We start from the raw sequence: 19,583 nt of genomic DNA on the forward strand, positions 1-19,583 counted from the left end.
CTTTTTACAACAATCTGGGGGATCTTTCAAAACAACACAAATCCTGGACTAACCTTTAAACAAGTATAAAATGGAGGCGGGATCAGGAGAAAGGTTTTCAGACCCGTTACTATGGGGTGTGACATTCCCATCCCCTCCCCTCTAGTTGCTGCGATAATAATTACAAACATGTGTTGTTATTATTGGTAGCACTAAACCACAACTACGTAAGGTCATAGCTGTGTGAGCATGAAGACAAAGGAGAGCTAGTTGCTACCCGAAAAGAAGATTAGAATAAATTATATAATTACCTTCATGGATATTCGAAATTGATCGGCTCTAGCGCCCCGCGACCCTAAAAGAAAAGTAGAAGCGGTTTGGATAATGGATGGATATTTGAAAATGGCAAAAAAATTACCTATAAAAAGAGTGAAGGACTATCATCAACTCTTGCTGTACTAACGAGTGAAACAGGCACACTGTAAAATGTAATAGTAAAGTTTACTTAAAAAAATTTGTGAGCTTTACTCATTTCTGCTTACTTTGTTGACCTTACTTTAAGAAACTTAGTAAAGAACACTTTTTGGTGAGTAAAGTTATTAAACTTATTATCTCAAGTAAGCTTTACTTTAAAAAAATGAGTGAGGCGGACTCGGAAGAAACTCGGGCGCACTCGGCAGCACTCGGCTCGAATACGCATGCGCAGTCGACCACTGAAGACGTTCTTTGGCCGAGACGGATTGGCGGCAGCGAGAAGGCAGTGCACTGTGCGAGTTACTTTAAGGTAAGTTTCAGCGTCTCAATAACGTTTTGCCGTTCATGTCCTTAGTAAACATCGTCGTATCTTCGCCATATTGTTCATATGTATATTCGTAGTTGAATCTTAACTTTACGAAGCGTTTAATGTAAGCTAGCTAGACCGTCAAAAGTTCAAAACAAACGAGTCACAATGTTAATGGCGGACATCGTCGTGGCTGTCTCACTCGTGTGCATTAACACAGCACTACGGGAGTCACACAACGCTACTGTCACTGAGTTAAGAGTGAATGCAATGTTAGGTTGAATGTAACGAGGAATAATTCAACCACAAACCGTATGATGGAGAACTTCTCGGCCACAGCGAATGTGGTACAACGTTTTTTAATTTTTTACTTGTACATCATTTCCTATTTTGTGATATTTACTGGAAATGACATCCATTATCACCAATAGCAAGTTTGAAACTAAGCTCCCTGCCAACCTCCCTACAGACTATTTATGACTTCAATCTATCTATCTATCTATATCTAGGATAAGCATTTCTAATCATATTTGTCTGTGAAATCTTCCATTAAACTGATGGCTTTTTAGCCGTAAAAATGCATTTTGACGAGGAGTTATTTGCAGTTTGACTAATTGCTTTTGTTGTTTCTTTTGTAGGCTTTGAAAAACCTGGCAATGAATTGTAAGTATTGCTTATTTTCTTCTACACACTACTGCATAACACATGGAAGCGTTGCCAGATTAAGTCCATGTCTTCACACAGTGTCTCCTGTGACGACCATGAAGGGCCGATGAGGGGAGCTGATGTAATCTGTTCAATCTAGAAGCCACTAGTTTTCTGCCCAGTGTGATGTATCATGTTGTAATGTGTGTACTGTAGGTCTAATATGACTAAATCTTAATTTATTTATCTTTCCGTTAGATTCTGGCTGAATTCTGTCGCTTATCAAGCAAAAATCTGAGTTGCAATCAGAGTTCTTCAAAGATCTCGACAAATACACTCCTCGCTTCCTGGAGAAGTTCAAGACCCAGAGGGGGAAAGTGTCGGGCAGAAACTTGAATATCTGCAACAAGTCACACCTGGGGTAAGTTTCTCAAGCAGTCATTTTTCTTTATGTGGTTAATAAAGTAGTGTCACAGCATTGCATGCAGAGCTGTCAAATGATTGTCCTTTAACACTTGTGAATTGTGTGTGTTTAAAATATTTTTTTAGAGTACAGATGTGACTGGGAGGTGAACAGCAGTCCTCCGTGGCCTTCCTGTCATCCTTGGAGACGACAACGCAGACTTCTTCAAGAATTTGTAAGTAGACTTTAGTCAAAATTATTTAATTCCACACCACAGGATGCCCAATATATCTCATGTGTTCTGCCTGTTAATCTTTTGGTATTGGCTACTTCTCTTCCAATCAGTGCTTCTATACTTTTTGATTCACTTAGCCCTGATTGCGGCCCTCTTAGTGGGATCTCCCGTCTTTCCAGTCGGGTCCAGTTGCAGCTCTCTAGTCGCGCCATTCAAAACCCAAAGGCCTTCAAAATAAAAAATTACAAATCATATCACACCTAAATGGGCATCTGTACACCTTCACATGTCTGCATGATGGTAGAGGGGTTCTACTAATATCTCCTGTTACCAAAAAAGGGTTTTCACTTGTAACATTATCGCTATTTCTTTGTTGCTTTTGGGCAATATGCTCGCTCTCCTGCCACAGGAGGTTGAGGAGCAGCCAATATGATGCAGGTGTGACGGCTGAAGATGGTAGGTACCTGTTCAGCCTCCTGTGGTAGGAGCACATTTCCCAGAAGCAGCAGTGACAAAGAAATGTGGATGTTTACCACGAATATGGTTGGTTGCCCACGTATTAAACGTTGGTCTTTCTTTATTGAAGGTGTGAGTTTAGGATGGCGTGAAGCTTCGACTTGACCCTATGGAAACACAGCAGAGGCCACCAAAGGGTCCTGATCGGGGTGTGTTGTGATGCAACTGCATCGACCTGTTCTCAGGCCCTTCGACATTCTGTTGTTTACATTTGCTCTATTATTGTTGTTCCATTCAAATATCATCCCTATTTGTAAATATGATAATTCATATTCTTTATTATTAGCTTTTGCAATCATTCAGTGAATCACATGATCAATGAATTAATCATCGCACTCACTCCTGAGCATCTTTCACTTGATTATCTAATAATATCAGAATCCAAGTAACCATTGTGTGTTCTACCATAGAAATGCAACGTGAAATTTGACATGTAATTGTGTTTTTTATGCTGCTCTTGTTATTAGGACTCTGATGACCTTCTGGACGTGTCCCACGCCTCCATTGGGACCCTGACGGTGCTGAAGACATCGTGGCCTCCTCACTCGCTGGACCTGGAGTCTGCAACTACTGCCATCGTTTTGAGAGGAACAGTCGTGATGGGTGACCGTGATAATCTTCCCCGTGCCGTGTGGCTACTCTTCGGACTTATTTACCCCTGAATTTGGAGTATCCTCAACGAGTGAGGAACACCTTCTGAATTTATTCATAGAGTGCTTCTCACTTGGACCAAAAACCCTCAAATACAATCACTCAAAAATCTACTGATGCCGTAAGGGACTGTGTTCATGATGTGCAGTCAGGCCCGAGAACTTCACCCTTCTATCTCCAATAGAACTCTTTTATAGAAAATGTCTGTTTTTGTTGTTTTTCTGTAGTTAAATTTAGCAAATGCCGAAAACGCTGTGTTCATCATATTTCTGCGTTACAAAACCTAATCTGGCAACATGTTCAGCGTTTTAAGCACGTTGTTTGAGTTTTAAAACATGTGTTTTTCTTCTAAATAAACGTTGTCTTCCATTGTAACTGTTCTCCTTCTTTTGTTTCAACAACTTACAGTTTTTAGTTCAGCTTACTTGATCATTTTAAGGCAATCGGTTTCCTCACTATTTCTAAGTAATGGGATCTCATTGACTATTAAAGTTAACTAGTTATTATTAGTACTGTTTACTTAATATAACTTGGATCTTTTAAGTTGTCTTTTTGAAGTTAACCTAACTAATTATTGTTAAGTTAACTATACTAATGTTTACTGCAATTACATGAGTTGCCTAAACTTAGTTTCTTTTAGCTTTAAGAACTTAAAATTATTGAGCTACTTTACTTAGAAATGTTGAGGCAATCGGTTTCCTCACCTTTTTCAAGTAAAGTCAACTTATAACATACTTAAAGATTTTTAAGTTACCTTCACGTGTATCTTTTAAGTTGTCTGAACTGACATATTATGAGTTGACTTAACTTATGTTTACTCCAATTACATCAGTTGCCGAAACTCATTTATTTTTAGTCTTAAGAACTTAAAATTATTGAGCTACTTTACTTAGAAATTTTGTGGCAATCGGTTTCCTCACCTTTTTCAAGTAAAGTCAACTTCTTACATGATTAAAGAGTTTAAGTTACCGTCACTCGTATCTTTTAAGTTGTCTGAACTGACATATTATGAGTTGACTTAACTTATGTTTACTCCAATTACATCAGTTGCCGAAACTCATTTATTTTTAGTTTTAAGAACTTAAAATTATTGAGCTACTTTACTTAGAAAATGTGAGGCAATCGGTTTCCTCACCTTTTTCAAGTAAAGTTAACTTATTACATTTTACAGTGCAGGTGCAGCCAAAAACCTCCTGAACAACAGTCGCCAGTCCTTGCCGCCACACTTTTGTTAGCCTCAAACTTCTCTAAGTTGAACATGAAACTACATCTTTAGCTAGAACTACACCACTCATAACCCAGATGCTTTTGGTGCTGAGAAACCCGGACAAAATATTTTTACAAAGTTCCCTCTGGCTGTTTTGACTAACCATGTTGACCAAATGCGCAATTGGCCTGCACATCATGAGAAAAGCTAATTGTGTGTAAATTAATATCCGAGGACTATTTTTACTGACATTTTCACATCCCTCTATATGTTCTTTAATTGGTAAACCAGACATTTTAAAGAGATATAGACAACCCAGTCTTTCATATTACTTCTGATAATATGAGTAGGCTACAATTATTAGGGCTCTTAGACATTCAGGCTTCCTCAAGTGCCTTAAATATGTATTGCAGATAAGTTAAGTAAAAGACTAAAGAAAAAATCTCCTGTGCTCAATCGTGGGTCCTGATCCCGTCTTTGGGAATGACTGATCTAGACCAGCTTGACGGATCAAGTGATTCAGAACCGAAAACATCTTGATTGTTGTTAACTTTTTGAATGATATCTGTGATGTCGCTGAACTGCTATTAACCATCGCCACCTTTGACCATAAGAAATATAGTCACAGTAGCCAACATTTCATAATCATACTATATATATTACATACATATCCATCAGGAACACAGCAAATGCTGGTCTGAAAACGTTTTGAGTCCGCTGTACCTCCTTGATGTCAGGGAAATGCTGATGAGTACAAAGACTTCTCCTGGACAAAAAGGTGTTGACTTGCCATCTAACCATCAAATACATGTGGTTATGTTCACATTTTTCAGTTGAGCAGGTTGGGACTGACCCTCATTTACAAATTCTGCAGAAAGCTCACACTGTTCTTGAAACGCAGGTTAAAACAAGACCATGCTTCTCTCTCACTCTAATTCAAACACATGCGTCTTGTAATTCCACATCCTGTGACTCACTCATTAAATCACTGGCGCAGATATATTTAGGTTTCTGACCTCTAAAAAACGACTGTTTATTCGTTGCTTGGACTGACAAGTTACTTATGTTAGGTTTGCTCACCTCATGGACGATAAGCTGGTTCGATGACACTTTTTCAAGATTCAAGATTCAAGATTCAAGATGTTTTATTTGTCACATACACACACAGGGTGTGCAGTGAAATGAAAGTGGCAATGCTCAGCAGGAATGTGCAAAAAAAAAACACACACACACACAAAAAAAAAAAAAAAACACAATACAGTGTGTGTGGTGTGTGTGTGTGTGTGTGTGTGTGCCTACACACTTTGAATCTCTGTCCATAGTCGCACACTGACACAACTAGCCACCCAGCCATCAAGTCCGTGCTCCACTTCCCATGTCCTTTAGTACAGCATTGTCCATTACTCTTAGTCCAGTATCAACACAGAGGCTGTAGCCACTACCGCCTTCATCAGGAGAAAGTCTCTTCACAGGAGTGGTCTGGCCTGATTCCCAACAATGGCCAACTTGCAGCTCGCAGCTCAATCTGGCTACTTCCAATGCTAGAACTATCTCTCTCCTGACAGTCGTCCTCCACTAGTGTGCCCAGGACAATCCTATTCCACCGGAACATTATCAAAGCTAAGCCTTTACAGCTCTTCAAGGCATCCACTTTTTCCACCACTCCAGATGGCCACTCACTTCCGGGTTCACCTGCTGTCGACGTCACAATGCAGTCAAATACAGCTGCATAGCAAACTGCTATCATCGTCATTTAGGGCCTGGTCATGACCCCCTTTTTGTCTGCTCCGTTCTTATGTTACTCTGCACAGTGTCGTCTGCATCCAGCCCCACACTTAAACTCAAGGGGCAAGACATGCACATTGAAACACTGGGACTTCTATCAGCTATGTCAGAACCTAGCTTCAAGTGTATCGCACACATGGTGCTCAAAATCCGGTCACTCCTCGAGCCACTGAACCAGTGGCTCCAGTCAGAAGATATGGATCCACTCAATGCTCACTAGACTACTTGTTAATACAGAGTCTGATTACAATGAAAATATCTGCAGTGAAACAGAGCTTTTGGACATCATTGATAGTGTCTTAGCATCTCAGCGTCCACCTTGCATTTTATCATAGGACTACGACTAAGGGGCTGGATGAGGAGAGGTTTTGTCTTTGACAACCGACAACATGGGAAAGCCCTTTTAAATTTATAAACACTTGCTATTATGTCATTGTGCTATCTTTTTGTCAACGAGGAGAAATAAATACCATCCAAGTAGAATATTACTTCTTGTCTTTTGTGACGATCCAAACTGTCATTTAATTACGTCTTGTGTCCGACAAGATTTGTTTTTCAAATTCTCTTAAATTGAAAAAAATAAATAGTAGTTAAATGTTATCATGAATAAACAATTTAAACTGTTCAACTCTCCAAAGACCCACATAGTCATGTACTGGAATTTTCCTAAGAACAGCAAGGAAGTTACAGTATGAGTTGCAAAGCAAGGTCAGAAGTATTGGAAGAGGAAAAGGAGAGCATCAGGCTGCTCAACCTCCCTTCCCCCAGCCCATTGTTGTGCCCCTCTATCCTATTGTGCATCCAACTTCAATTCCACTTCACTTTTTATCAGCCTTCTGCTGGCCTCTCGAGGAGATAGGATTCAAACTCTGACATGAATTAGCCCCCCAGATTGACTTGATACTGCCACACCCAGGGGACACTGCACAAAAAAGGAGACCCACTTTTTTCTCCTCCTTTACTTCACTTCAACCTGTTTCCTAACTACCATGCTCTTGCCCTCTATCATGTGTCCTTCAATTTCTTATCCTGCCTCAGTTCTTCCTCCATCCCTCGCTCTGTCCATCCTCCACACTAAAAAAAACGATTCAAGCCCTTCTTAGAGGTGACACATTTAAATATTGTTTGATACATTTAAATAAATCAATTACAAAACGAAGATATTTATTTTGAATGGGTGTAACACAAAATGTATGAATACTTTCATTTATTAGATTTATTTAGGTTACACTCACAAAAACGATTCAAGCCCTTCTTCGAGGTGACACATTTAAATATTGTTTGATACATTTAAATAAATCAATTACAAAAATAGATATTTATATTTAATGGGTGGAACACAAAATGTATGAATTCTTTCATTTATTAGATTTATTTAGGTTAGATGGTGTGCATATCAACTCAAAATAAATGTGTTTCATTGGGGACTACCCTTTGCGCATGCGCCAGCTGAAAATCAGTTGTTTACAAGGTGAAGACACTTTCAGGGTTGTATGGTGGTGTAGTGGCTAGCACCGTCACCTCAAAGCCAAAGGTCTGTGGGTTCAATTCCCAGTCGGGGCTTTCCTTCTGTGTGGATTTTGCATATTTTCTTAGTTAGTTAGTTTATATTTTGAGTTGGACAAACACAAATTAATTTAATTTAATGAATATCGTTATTTTATTTTAGATGTATTTGATACAAATGAGTTGGACTAACTTAATTACATTGTATTGCATTGATGTGCTAAATTTGAGTTGGAGTTGCATTTAATTATTGGATGGAAAACCTGCCAACAATTTAATTGAGTTAATCCAATGAGTCATTTCTTTGAGTGCACCTCATCTTGTTTTTTCCTGTGCAGGTCTTCTTGTCAGTCAACTGTCTTTACAACATTCCACCTCCTCTTTCAGAGTGATGGACAGGCGCTGCCCTGTTCTGACGGAGTAATTTGCGTACAAAAACGAGCTGACAGAAAAAAAAGAAGAAGACAGGTGGCGGTGTGGCCAAGTGATTGCATTAAGAACAGGGAGGAGAGACAGAAAGAAGTGTGTAATCCATTTCTATTCTTTACCAGGGCTGATAGACAGACCACAGACCATTTCCTTTTTCTTTTTAACTTCACCTTAATGTTTTTAGGTAAAAGTCATCTGTTGAAGCCAGAGTCAGGTCAGAGGACATTCTCCAGATATAAATACCACAGGAAGTCTGTCCAAACAATTTTTTTAGGATCCGTGCACAAGTGAGAATTAAACCCCTCGTCTTTGCAGGGTTGCCCCTTTGTTTTTTGTTTATTTGAGCCAAATAACCTCTGTGTTGTCGAGATCCGATCGAGCTACACTAAAGTGTGTGGCTCAATATGGTCAAACATAAAGTCACCCATTGAGATACAAACCTCCACACATTACACTTTTTTAAGCTTTTGCTGACCAACAGCGCCCCAGAGAAAATAAATTGAGACAGCATCAGAATCAGAATCAGAATCAGAATCTGTTTATTGCCAGGAATGTTTACACAAACGAGGAATTTGACAAACAACAATCAACGCGACACCAACAGTGCAAAGTGTGTATTAACTTAAGTTTAAGATAAGATAAAGATGAATAAAGATAAACAAATAAGATAAAGATAAACAAAGATAAACAAATAACGTTAAAGTGTTTAGGTGTGTGTTTAGGTGTGTGTTTCAAGAGACATGTGTATTTAAGTTAAAGTGTATGTGACGTGTGTTTAAGTTAAAATGCATGTTAAAGTGACGTGTGTGGAGGAGGCCTCCAGGAGGGAAGAAGAATGAGGAGGGAGGAGGAGTAGGAAGAAGAAGAAGAAGGAGGAGAAGGAAGAGGAAGGAGGGGGAAGAAGGAGGAGAGAGGAAGGAGGAAGAAGAGGAGGTAGTCCTGGGGGTGACAGAGTCAGTCAGTGGGGGACCCGGGCTCCATTGATGAGCCCGACTGCCGACGGGAACAAACTTTTGGTGTGGCGGGAGGTCTTTGTCCTGATGGACCGCAGCCTCCTACCAGAAGGGAGGGACTCGAACAGGGAGTGTCCAGGGTGGGAGGGGTCAGTGACAATCCTTCTGGCCCGCTTCAGTGACCTAGAAGTGAACAGGACCTGGAGAGATGGCAGATTGCAGCCAATAACCCTCTCGGCTGTGCAGCCTGCACTTGTGCTGGCTGCACATGTGCTGATGACAGTCATGTTGAATGAAGCGTCGACATATCATATGTTAATAATGTTGCTTAAAGTATACCTACATGTAGTTTGTGTGGTTTATATCAGTCAAGGTTTGAAATGTACTCTCTGGCAGGTCACTTAACATTTGTATCTATTTCATTTATTTTTCTGGAAATTTTTGAGATGTAAAGAACAAATCATTCATTTGTGAAAAACCTATCTTCCTGGGACCTGGAATTTGTATCCACTATAGCCAACATTTACCCTGTTAGACGCAGGTGGCATGCCATTCTCTGATACTGGTTAATAATATAATGACGTTTTAACATTTTCTAAAACATATATAATTAGAAGAACAAAATGTGCCTCTGTCATTTCCCATTTTGACATTATGGTTAAACTGCAGTAAAACATTATAATAAACATGAGCAAATATAATGATGTTGTACATCAAATTAAAGAAGACAACTTGGGCTATATGAATCAGTAAGCCATTTCAACACAACTCAAACACCAACTAAAATAAACATTAAAATATCATAATCATAATTTTGTCAGGAGTCGGAGACTCAGCATGTTTCCGGAACTGTCGACACGTAGCTCGGTGCAATCGGAGAAAAAGATATGGCAAAAAGCAAGAGGACTCCTCACAGATTCTAAATATCCTCACAGAATCCTTCTGCACCAAAGCAGCACGCAGATATAAGCCAAAGAACACATCCACATGAATCGTTTCATCGCTTTACAGTAAGAAAATGCAGCTTACTTTCGTTGTTTTGAAGAAGAAAAAACGATTTTCGCCCATAGATTAAAACTGACATGTGTTCCATGTATGTATCTGTCTCTTTAAAAACATGGCGTACATTCGGAGAAGACGTCAAAAGTCAGCTGTCAGGAAGTTCAATTTCAGCGGATAGGATTTCACATTCTACAAATGGCGACGCCTTTCTGTATCCTATTGGCTCACAGTGCTGTCAATCTTGTCTTTTTTTATACCAATCGATTCTATTGGCTGTAACGATTTCAAAGACGTTTTGTTTTTTTAAACCCGCCATTCCCCGGCGGAGAAGTGTCCCTGCGTAAAGTTGCATGCGGAGCGAGTGAGAGACAAATTCTCAGAATGCATGCGCACAGCACCACTTTGTTTTATTGTTCTTTTATCTTTGCTTTTCTGATGTAAAGCTACAGAATGCTGTATTTGGATTTTTTGAACACCATGAGTAATATACAGTACAATAAATGATTTGGTACGTGAGAAAATTCAAATGGAACAGATGGTGCTCAAATGTGCCCAAATGCACATTTTAGAGACCTCGCCTAAATTCTCTTTACTAAAAACTATTTAACTATTTTTGTGCTTCACTTTTTCAAATTCAAACTTTAAAGAGAGACTGTTCACATGTTGTGTTATTATCTGGGTTGTGTTTAAACCTTTGCTGTGCTTCCTTCCAAAAGATAATCATCGTGAAAGTGCTTTTTTTCCGTAGGAGAACCTGAAACTTCTATTTTTGCTGTGTTTCATCTTCATCTACTCTTAACCAGTAACATATATACTAAAATGTACACATCTGATCTCTTGCCAATATTATTACACCAACATTATTCTAATAGCATTTATTTTTGCAGGGATACACACATTTTAGTTTGGGTATGTTATTTCGAGCAGAAAATAGGGTGGTTTTACTCAAGAATATGTTTTAGGTTTTCTGGCTACAGGCTCACACACACACACACACACACACACACAGACAAACACATACACGCACACGCATACATACACACTCGCACGTGCACAGAAAAATACACACATAGACAAACACGGACACACGCACACACACACCTACACACAAACACACACACGCGCACACACACACACACACACACACACACACAGCACACACACACACAGAAGGCAGGGAGCAGCTCACGTGTGATTCCTCACAGATAGTATTGATCTGAGACGCAGGCCTCATTCATTACATGCTGACTAGCAGCAGATGAGCTGAGGCTTATTGCTGAGTGGGGCCTTTTCTCCTGGCGTCTGTGTAACCACCAGGGCACATTGTAGAACCATGCATAGCTAAATGTGAAGGTGTGCTGTCTGTCAAACAGCACATGAAGTGGTCAGATATTATGATGTAGCTGGGAGTTTTCTGCCAGAAGTTTTTTTTTCCCATGAGAAAACATAAAACATATTCTGGAAAGAGTTTTAAAAAGCATTCAACTCAATCTAAGTTATGAGAGCCAATTGTATGACTATAATCATCAACTCAGTCAGTTCTAAACCCAACCTAGCCCTAACCACACAAACAAGCACACACATTTAACCATAACCCCATAAACCTCAATCTCAGATTAATTTGAAATGTTTCTCTGTTTGACAAAGTGGAATTAGAAGTGGCCATAACCTGACGTTTTAGGACCACAACAATGACTTGAAAGAGGCTAAAGTATAGGCTAAAGTGTGGGCGACTGCACAGTTCCATCACTACACGCGACTTCTTTCACATCTGACATCATCACTCGACCCACTGCTCATTCAAATGATTGATTAGAGCAGTGTTAAAATGATATATCTGGAAAAGACCCAGGACCTCACATCGGATCATGAAAAACACCCAAGAAATAGAAAAAACCCTTTCACTGGGAAAATATAGGGAAGAAACCTTCAGGAGAGCAACAGAGGAGGACCCCTCTCCCCGAATGGACAGGTGCAATAGATGCCATAATTACAGCAGTAAGCATTACAGAGTAACAACACATACAATGAGTATGACAGATTGTATGAATAGTTGCTAGTAGGCATATTCCAAGATCCAGACCTCCACAATCAATCAGGGAGATAGAGGTAGAGAGGAGGAGTGGGCGGAGCATCAGCAGGGCCAAGGCATCAGACCCAGCCAGGTCCAATGGACCCGATAAGACGTGATGTCACAAGGACTCCGAAGAGAAAGCAGAGTTAGTAATGTGCAATAGAGAGATGAAAATTCATGTTCTGTTATTTAGCTGCCTTGGTAAAGCATGCTGTGATCCATAGGTTGCTGTTATCTCAACCATATGTGATGTTTTATTTCACAATAATAATAATAAAAACAAGGACGAGAAAAAATACAAATACAAAAACAAACAAAAAAGGTGTGTTGACAGAAATTATTTTGACACACTTCATGTGTTCGGATGCTTTCTTTCACATTTATCTTTTACCCACATTGTCCTTGAAGTGCTTGTGCTTGTGGATTGTTTTTTTCCCCTTTGTTTTATCTGTTTTGCTCAATGAGCATTTCATGTTCTCTAATCAGTTTCTTGATTGTATCTATACATGGAATGCATGGAGCTTTGAACCTTATGATTGTTTTCACATTGATAAGGATCTCACGACCCCCCAGACTACTAAACTCTGAATTGTGGATTATTGTTTGGTCCTAATTCTTCAAAGGCCCTGAATAATTCCCACAGCTGTATCGTTGCAGTTTGTCTAATTGTGTTAACAATAGCTGCGAGTCATCCCAACATATCTGTGAGTGAGTTGAGGCGTGATCCTGTCTGTTTTTGGTGCTGGTGGGAATCCTCTGAAACAATCTTGTCTCTCTGTCCTGACCCAGCAGGCTCGGCCTCATACATGAAGCTGTATTTCCCCAGAGAGTCCGTCACATTCCTGTCTCCGCAGCGCCACATTGACATTTTACAGCGGGCCGTGGGTCACGAAGACGGGAGCTCCAATTGCCACGTGAAACCTGGCCTAGCGGAGATCTGGCCTTCCGGTACTTCAGTCTCTCCTTTTCTTAGTTCCTGTAGTGCAGGAAAAGAATGACTCCTGCTTAACCATAAAATAATGAATATCATTTTGAGGCAGGAGCGAAACAGAGGGTTATAGACAAGAGGGAAGGGAAAGGGGGGCGAGTATATTACCGAGCTGGAAAATGTGCCCTCATGCCAGGGAGTCAATTTGAGTGAAGCCGTGCAATGTGACATCATTTACTCAGAAATCCCTAATTTGTCAGCATTCATATTTTAGCCCCAGCATTGCCTGTCACAGTGTGCCAGAGATGACTGATCAATCTATAAAACGGCTGCAGCTAATTTATTGAATAGTTCTGTGCAATGTCACGTGCAGGGGAGCAGCAGACTCTATTCCAGCCGCGCTCCACTCAGGAACTTTTCCAAAAATCAAATCTCAGCCTACCAGAGAATGTGACATCTAATACTGCACAGATATGACCAGCTTTGTTTATGCTGAAGTAAGTCACATGGCTTTCTGAGACAATTACAAATAAAGAGGTTTGAGTTTCCACTACATGGCCCCCTTCTGCTTTAAAAACTATAATTTCTAGAATGTCTTATTTCATACGCCGCTTGCAGCAGATCCAGTATACAACAACACTCTCATATCCAGCATGGGAGTTCCTTCTTCAGTTCTTAAACAGTAATTTGACCAAAAAATAGCATTTAAAAAAACTTTTTTTCTAATCTAAATTGAACTGCATACTTTTAGGAAATCATTTAGTAATTTTCTTATCATAAGTGGACTTTTTTATCTTCTTGTTTTTGCTTTGTTGGAATGTGCACACTATGGTAACTGTTGTATGTAATTATTTCATCCTTTTCAGTCCACCTTGGGGATTGTTTACTCAAAATACTATCCCTAAGGTAAGAGATGAGCTTAATGCTTTTTGCCCACAACCTAAAAAAAAATTATCATTCCAAAAATAAACACTATTGTTTAATCATTGTTCATATATAGAGGAACCTTTCTCCTTACACATGAAAAAAAGATGACTAAGTGCCAAGACATAAGTAGCAGCTATTCTCCTCCAATAAATGTGAATCCCATTAATGCCTCTTCCTAATCTGTGTGTGACTGTGTTTGCAAGTGCCAACACATGGCTTCCTGTGTCATTGTCTTATTCCATGCATTGCTCCCAGAATTATGTCTTCTATGGGGATGGATTTTTAGCATAACACACATTGTATGCAATTATTTACTGCCTGGTGATGGAAAAATCACTCCATTTCATGCTTTTGTTGGCAGCTGCATTGCACATTTACACAATAGGCATTTAGCATGGACAGCATAATTATGACAGCACATCAGGGCTGAAAGTGCTGGGACAGGGCCAAGGCAAAAGCCGCTCAAACCCTCATTCTTCAATGCCGCCCAGGAAGATCATTATGGATGAAAATTAGTGCCGGTGGGACGCGGCGGTGGGGTGTGAAAAAAACTGAGTTTTGGTCGGGGGACTCGGCATCACTGTACACCAGAGAAAACTGCAAGAAACACTTCTGAAGCGCGTCAGATTGCCAGAATATTCTCAAATTTAGGTCTAAAAACTCGATGCCAGAGTTATATATGAGGCCTCTGCATTTGACTTTCAGCAAGGAAAGCACTCGTGCTGCATCACTATACCACAAAGAGATATTGCTCGTCTGCCTCGTGACAAAATATTCATACGTACATGCAGCGTACAATATTTTGATTGTGTATCATATTCGCTCACAGCAACAAAAACATTCCCAAAGTTTGTATGATTATGTTTGGGCAAATTTGTATGTTCATTGGGGCAACGAATGATTACTGTTTCTAGATTTGTCCAAAACCTGATCTGACCTGAACCAAAGAGATTCTGCTACCTAAAGGTGTGGGAGTGTAGCACCAGGGTTCACTTTCTAAGTTCCACTGTCCAACTCCACTTACTCTTTGCACAAATCATCCAAGTACTTTGTGGAGTGGATCACAATGTTGCAAGAGAACCTAATCCAGGCAGCGATGTTTCTTCAATATATACAAAGGAAAATACAAAGGAAAAAAGAGAAGTGTTGAAGTTTACATAATGGAATGATTAAAAATGGAGAAAAATTACAACTAAATGACCTGCATTATATAAATATGACAATAACCCAATTAATAGCAGTAGCAACGTTAAGTAAACGTAGGTATATTCCTTCATTAAATTTAAAATAATGTAGTTGTCAGTGCCACCAAACCCCAAACTAACTCCTTAATTAATTTGACGTGTAGTCACCTGGTCTCAGGGCAAAAGGGTTTCTCCCTCCAAGGCGGAGTGAAGACTTGCAGCGTATTGCTCCATGATCCCTCCATCACAGTCTCGGGTTTACTCTCTACAGCTGTGGCAGAAGTAGTTGTGTGAAGAAGAAAGGCACAACTAAACACACAGTGTAAAGTTGCACCATTCAAAACAGAACAAGTTCAGTTTCAATCTCTCCTAAATATGGCTCAGGAGTCATTTCACCCAGTTACCACGATTAGTTTTGGCTTTGTACGCTTCTGCAAACCACTGATCAGCGTTTCGGAACCACACATACAGTATGTTTCATACCAGCCTCGTATCAACCTTGCAGAGATGCACGATGACACGTGGTTGACGCTGTGAAGTTATTGGTTAGGTTCAGACGACAGAACCGTCATGGTGGTTCTTAAATAATGTGACAACGGAACATATGTGAATATATGATAACCGCCCTTAGCGGACTTTCTTATGTCAAGAATGAAGTCCATGTTTACTTTAAGATCCAATCAGCTAAGTGAAAGCTGTTTGTTGGACCAGAACCTCAACTAAAAAGAGTTTCTCGCTCTGTAAACTTATTAATGATGGCAACTTGATAAAAAGGCGTCACTTGATCCGACCGAGCAGAAGCGTTAACATTCATCTGTGCTCTGGGGAAACGTACAATACCGGCATTTGTCCCTGGCAGCTGGGCCGTCCTAGGTTAAGCATATTGATCCAAATATTTTACTCCTAAAATTAAAAGTAGCACCCAATGTGTGTCCCGCTGAGCATTACAGAACAGCTGGGACTGATTTCTCCCTCTGAGAAGCTTGTGAAACAGCGCCTGCAATAATGGTCTTTTCCCAGAGTGCACTTGGTGAGCCGATGGGTCAGAAGATGACCAATCCGACCAGTTTACATTTCAAAGTGCAAATCTCCTTCTTGCACCACGGTTAGCATTAGCCCCTCCAGTCCATTCATTATATCAGCACTAATTACAAATTCTTAAACCAGTGCCAGACATTACAATAAGACAGTGCAGTGAGCATATGGCATAATATCCTATTAATGAACACTCTAAATTCAAACTCAGGTCAGCGCTATCACGTCGGAGAATGTGTCACTGATCCGATGGAAGCAGGAGGAGTGGGCCATGAGGGGGGAGCAGGGGGTGAGGAAGTGACCTTCTTCTAAAATGCAAAGACTAATTTGGAGGGGGAAGGCAGCCCTCGGGCCGTCTCATTGTTTTACTTGTTTAATTTTTCGGCAGCAATTATTGATATAATATTTTCATGGCAGAGCCGAGGAAGGAGAAGTCATTAAAAGGGACCAAAGGAGGGAGGAGTTTTTTTCTTTCTTTCTTCATTTTGCTTTGCCACCACCTCTTTTCCCCCACACCTCTTTTGCTGCGTTCTTCCTGCCTGCCACTCTCTGTCTCTCTCTGAGGGGAACGTCCGGGTATTTGCATCCGCTGTCACAACAGTGTGAGAAAGAAGTTGTGGCCATCTCGCTGGCTCAGTCCTCAGCACGCTCAGTGTTTTAATGGGGACTGTCAACTACAAGAGAGATGGATACTCTCCCCCCTCCCCTCCTTTTTGAAAAAAGTGTGATGCAAATAGACACATTAAGCATGATTGCATCTGCAAGTGATAGATGTTCCCCACGGCTTGTTTCAATTGGATCTGATTTTCAGAGTTAATCTGCTGAGGTGACCCCTGTCTGAAGTGACATAGGGCAGAACGCAGAGAGAAAGAGGATGACGAAGGTAGCACAAGGTAGAAGAGGAAGACACTTCACCTTTATCTGAAATGGAGCTGTGATCAGTCCTTTCCTTGTGAACGCTGTAGGCCGACAGTATCCACAGTGACCTCGCTTTCACTGAGCAATGGAACCAATAAACCGTCCTGGTCACGTGAAGGCAAAACAAGTCCTTCTTACCATATCCATGATGAGCAGCTTCAGGGGAATCATCATATTACACTGGGGCCCTTCTCTCTACCTGTCCCCAGGGAGGGATGACTCACTCTCAGCGGGCCCCCGAAGCTGGCCCCCGGTCCCTGGCCCCCACCGAGCGCTGTGGAGCTGTGTTTGTTTAAAGACCAGACTTAATCCTCTGAAGCAGCTGTCTCAGATCAGGTCGCAGTTCAGCAGGGGGGGGGGGGGGCACAGAGGGCTGCAGGTGCAGATGTAGCAATCACTAAAAGTATGGAGCTGCTCAAAGTGAAAAAGTCAGGTGTAGAATACCCAAAGGTTGAGAGAAGAACAGAGACAATCCAGAGTGATTCATGGTCACATGGATTCACTGATGATGATTATACCCTTCGGAGTCTGACTGTAGCACAAAACAGGGTACACATGATGCTGCATCAGCATGACTTACTCTTTCCAATGCAAGCAGCTTTTCTCAGCAATGGGCAGATCAACAATGTATTGATGGTATGAAGACTACATATTATTTGAGTATCCATCGGATCTGTATGATATACAAAAAATTAAGAGAAATGCAAAATATCTGGTAAATTACTGACAAATTGCTCTACTATACATAATATATTTGCTAGAAAATATTAGCTACTTTTTAAAAAAAGTATCAGCATTCTGGCCCTGGTTTACTAACAATCCTAACAATATTTTATGGTATTCCCCAAACCAGTTTTATTCAACATCCATGAATGGAAAATCTTACAAGCTACTTACTTCTTTGACATAAATGTCTAGCTTCAGGTTCATGATTGACGTAGACGGGATGTAAAGCAATCAAAGAAAGTTATCTTTACATTCATTTTTACAGTGCAAACTGAACTTGGGAGCGGCTAATGCACAACTGTCCACTCTATTGATACATTTAGCATATATAAAACACAAAAGATTCTTCAAAATTGTTAAATCCTCTGCTAAATTAGCCTGCTTGTTGTACACTATCAGTCATTTTTGTATTGCACAAATATACATCTAGATGTTCAAAACATCTTTTTAAAACGGCCAAAAACGATGTACTTTGGGTTACTTTGACAGCATGCATACAGGTGTGTGTAGACAAATAATGAGGGTCTGCAGCCCCACAGTGAGCCCTCGTTCCTCCTGTTGCTAACCACACTCGACCTCAAGAAGAGAAAGGACTGCTCTGTGAGTATGGACTCAACCTGCAACAGCTTGATTAGTGGGAGAAAAAAGGTCATCCTTGTCCAGGGTAAACTGGATTTATTGTTGTCATGTCCACCACACAGCAGTTATAAAAATGACCTCAATAAAAAACATTTAAAAGAGCACAGCCAATGCCATATGCAAGTGATTAAATAAAGGTAAAAATGAAAAGGGAGGGGGTGGTCAGTAGGGTGGGAATCACATAGAGCAAATGAAGGCCGAATAGCGGGTGCAGTGTCCCAGCCCATCACTCTTCATGCCAGCAGCCTTTTATTTGGCTGTCCAGCAGCCCCTGCACGTGGCACCCCTCTTTACTGGCCCTCTGTCTCCCTGATAACGCAGAGGGCAGCGTATGTGTGTGCTCCTACACACTCATTGTGTCTGTGTTAGTGTGCTATTCTCTTTTACCTGTACAGCATTTGTCGTGATTATGTGTGTGTTAGTAGCAGTAGAGGAAATACTGTGTGATAATGATAATAGTTCAGTGTGCCAATGGGAGTAAACACGTACATGTACTCACCTTACTGTGATACCTTAATGTAATATATTTGTGAGGGTTTTTAAAAATCAGATATTCATATTTTACCAAAGGATGGTATACAGAGTAAATACAAAAGTGACATGGACATATAAACTTTGACAATGGAAGAAAATAAAGGAGAAGCAGCTGCTGGCATGTCTGGGGCTGCAGTCAGCTGGCAGTGGAATACCTATATGTTGAATATGTCAATGTTAAATGGACCTGTACTTGGAGCGTGTTTTGCTTTCTTCTTTCTTCAGATTACTCAAAGCACCGTAACACTGCATGTCGTCATTCACCCCTCCAAACCCATTAATGCACTGATGGGAGGGGCTACCGAGCAAGGAGCCACCTGCCCATCAGGACTAACTAACATTCACACAACATTCTCACACCGATGGCACAGCTACAGGAGCAGTTTAGGGTTAAGTGTTTTGGCCCAAAGACACATCGATATGGACAACGTAATACAATTAATGGTGACATCATGATAGGTTATAAAATAATCATGAATACAAAAAAAAGTGCATTCATCTTGTAAATGCTGGAAGCGAAATGAAG

At 40.5% G+C, this 19,583-nt stretch overlaps 1 long non-coding RNA gene across 1 annotated transcript; it reads left to right on the forward strand.

Moving 5' to 3' along the window:
* Nucleotides 1–589: 589 nt before the first annotated feature.
* On the forward strand, nt 590–1,995 carry LOC130211049 (uncharacterized). The gene is made up of 4 exons (XR_008834919.1): nt 590–763; nt 1,399–1,423; nt 1,664–1,826; nt 1,955–1,995. It is a non-coding gene; the product is annotated as an uncharacterized LOC130211049 (long non-coding RNA).
* Nucleotides 1,996–19,583: the final 17,588 nt, after the last annotated feature.

Source organism: Pseudoliparis swirei, chromosome 20, assembly GCF_029220125.1.
Source record: "Pseudoliparis swirei isolate HS2019 ecotype Mariana Trench chromosome 20, NWPU_hadal_v1, whole genome shotgun sequence".
Classification (NCBI taxonomy): Eukaryota; Metazoa; Chordata; class Actinopteri; order Perciformes; family Liparidae; genus Pseudoliparis; species Pseudoliparis swirei.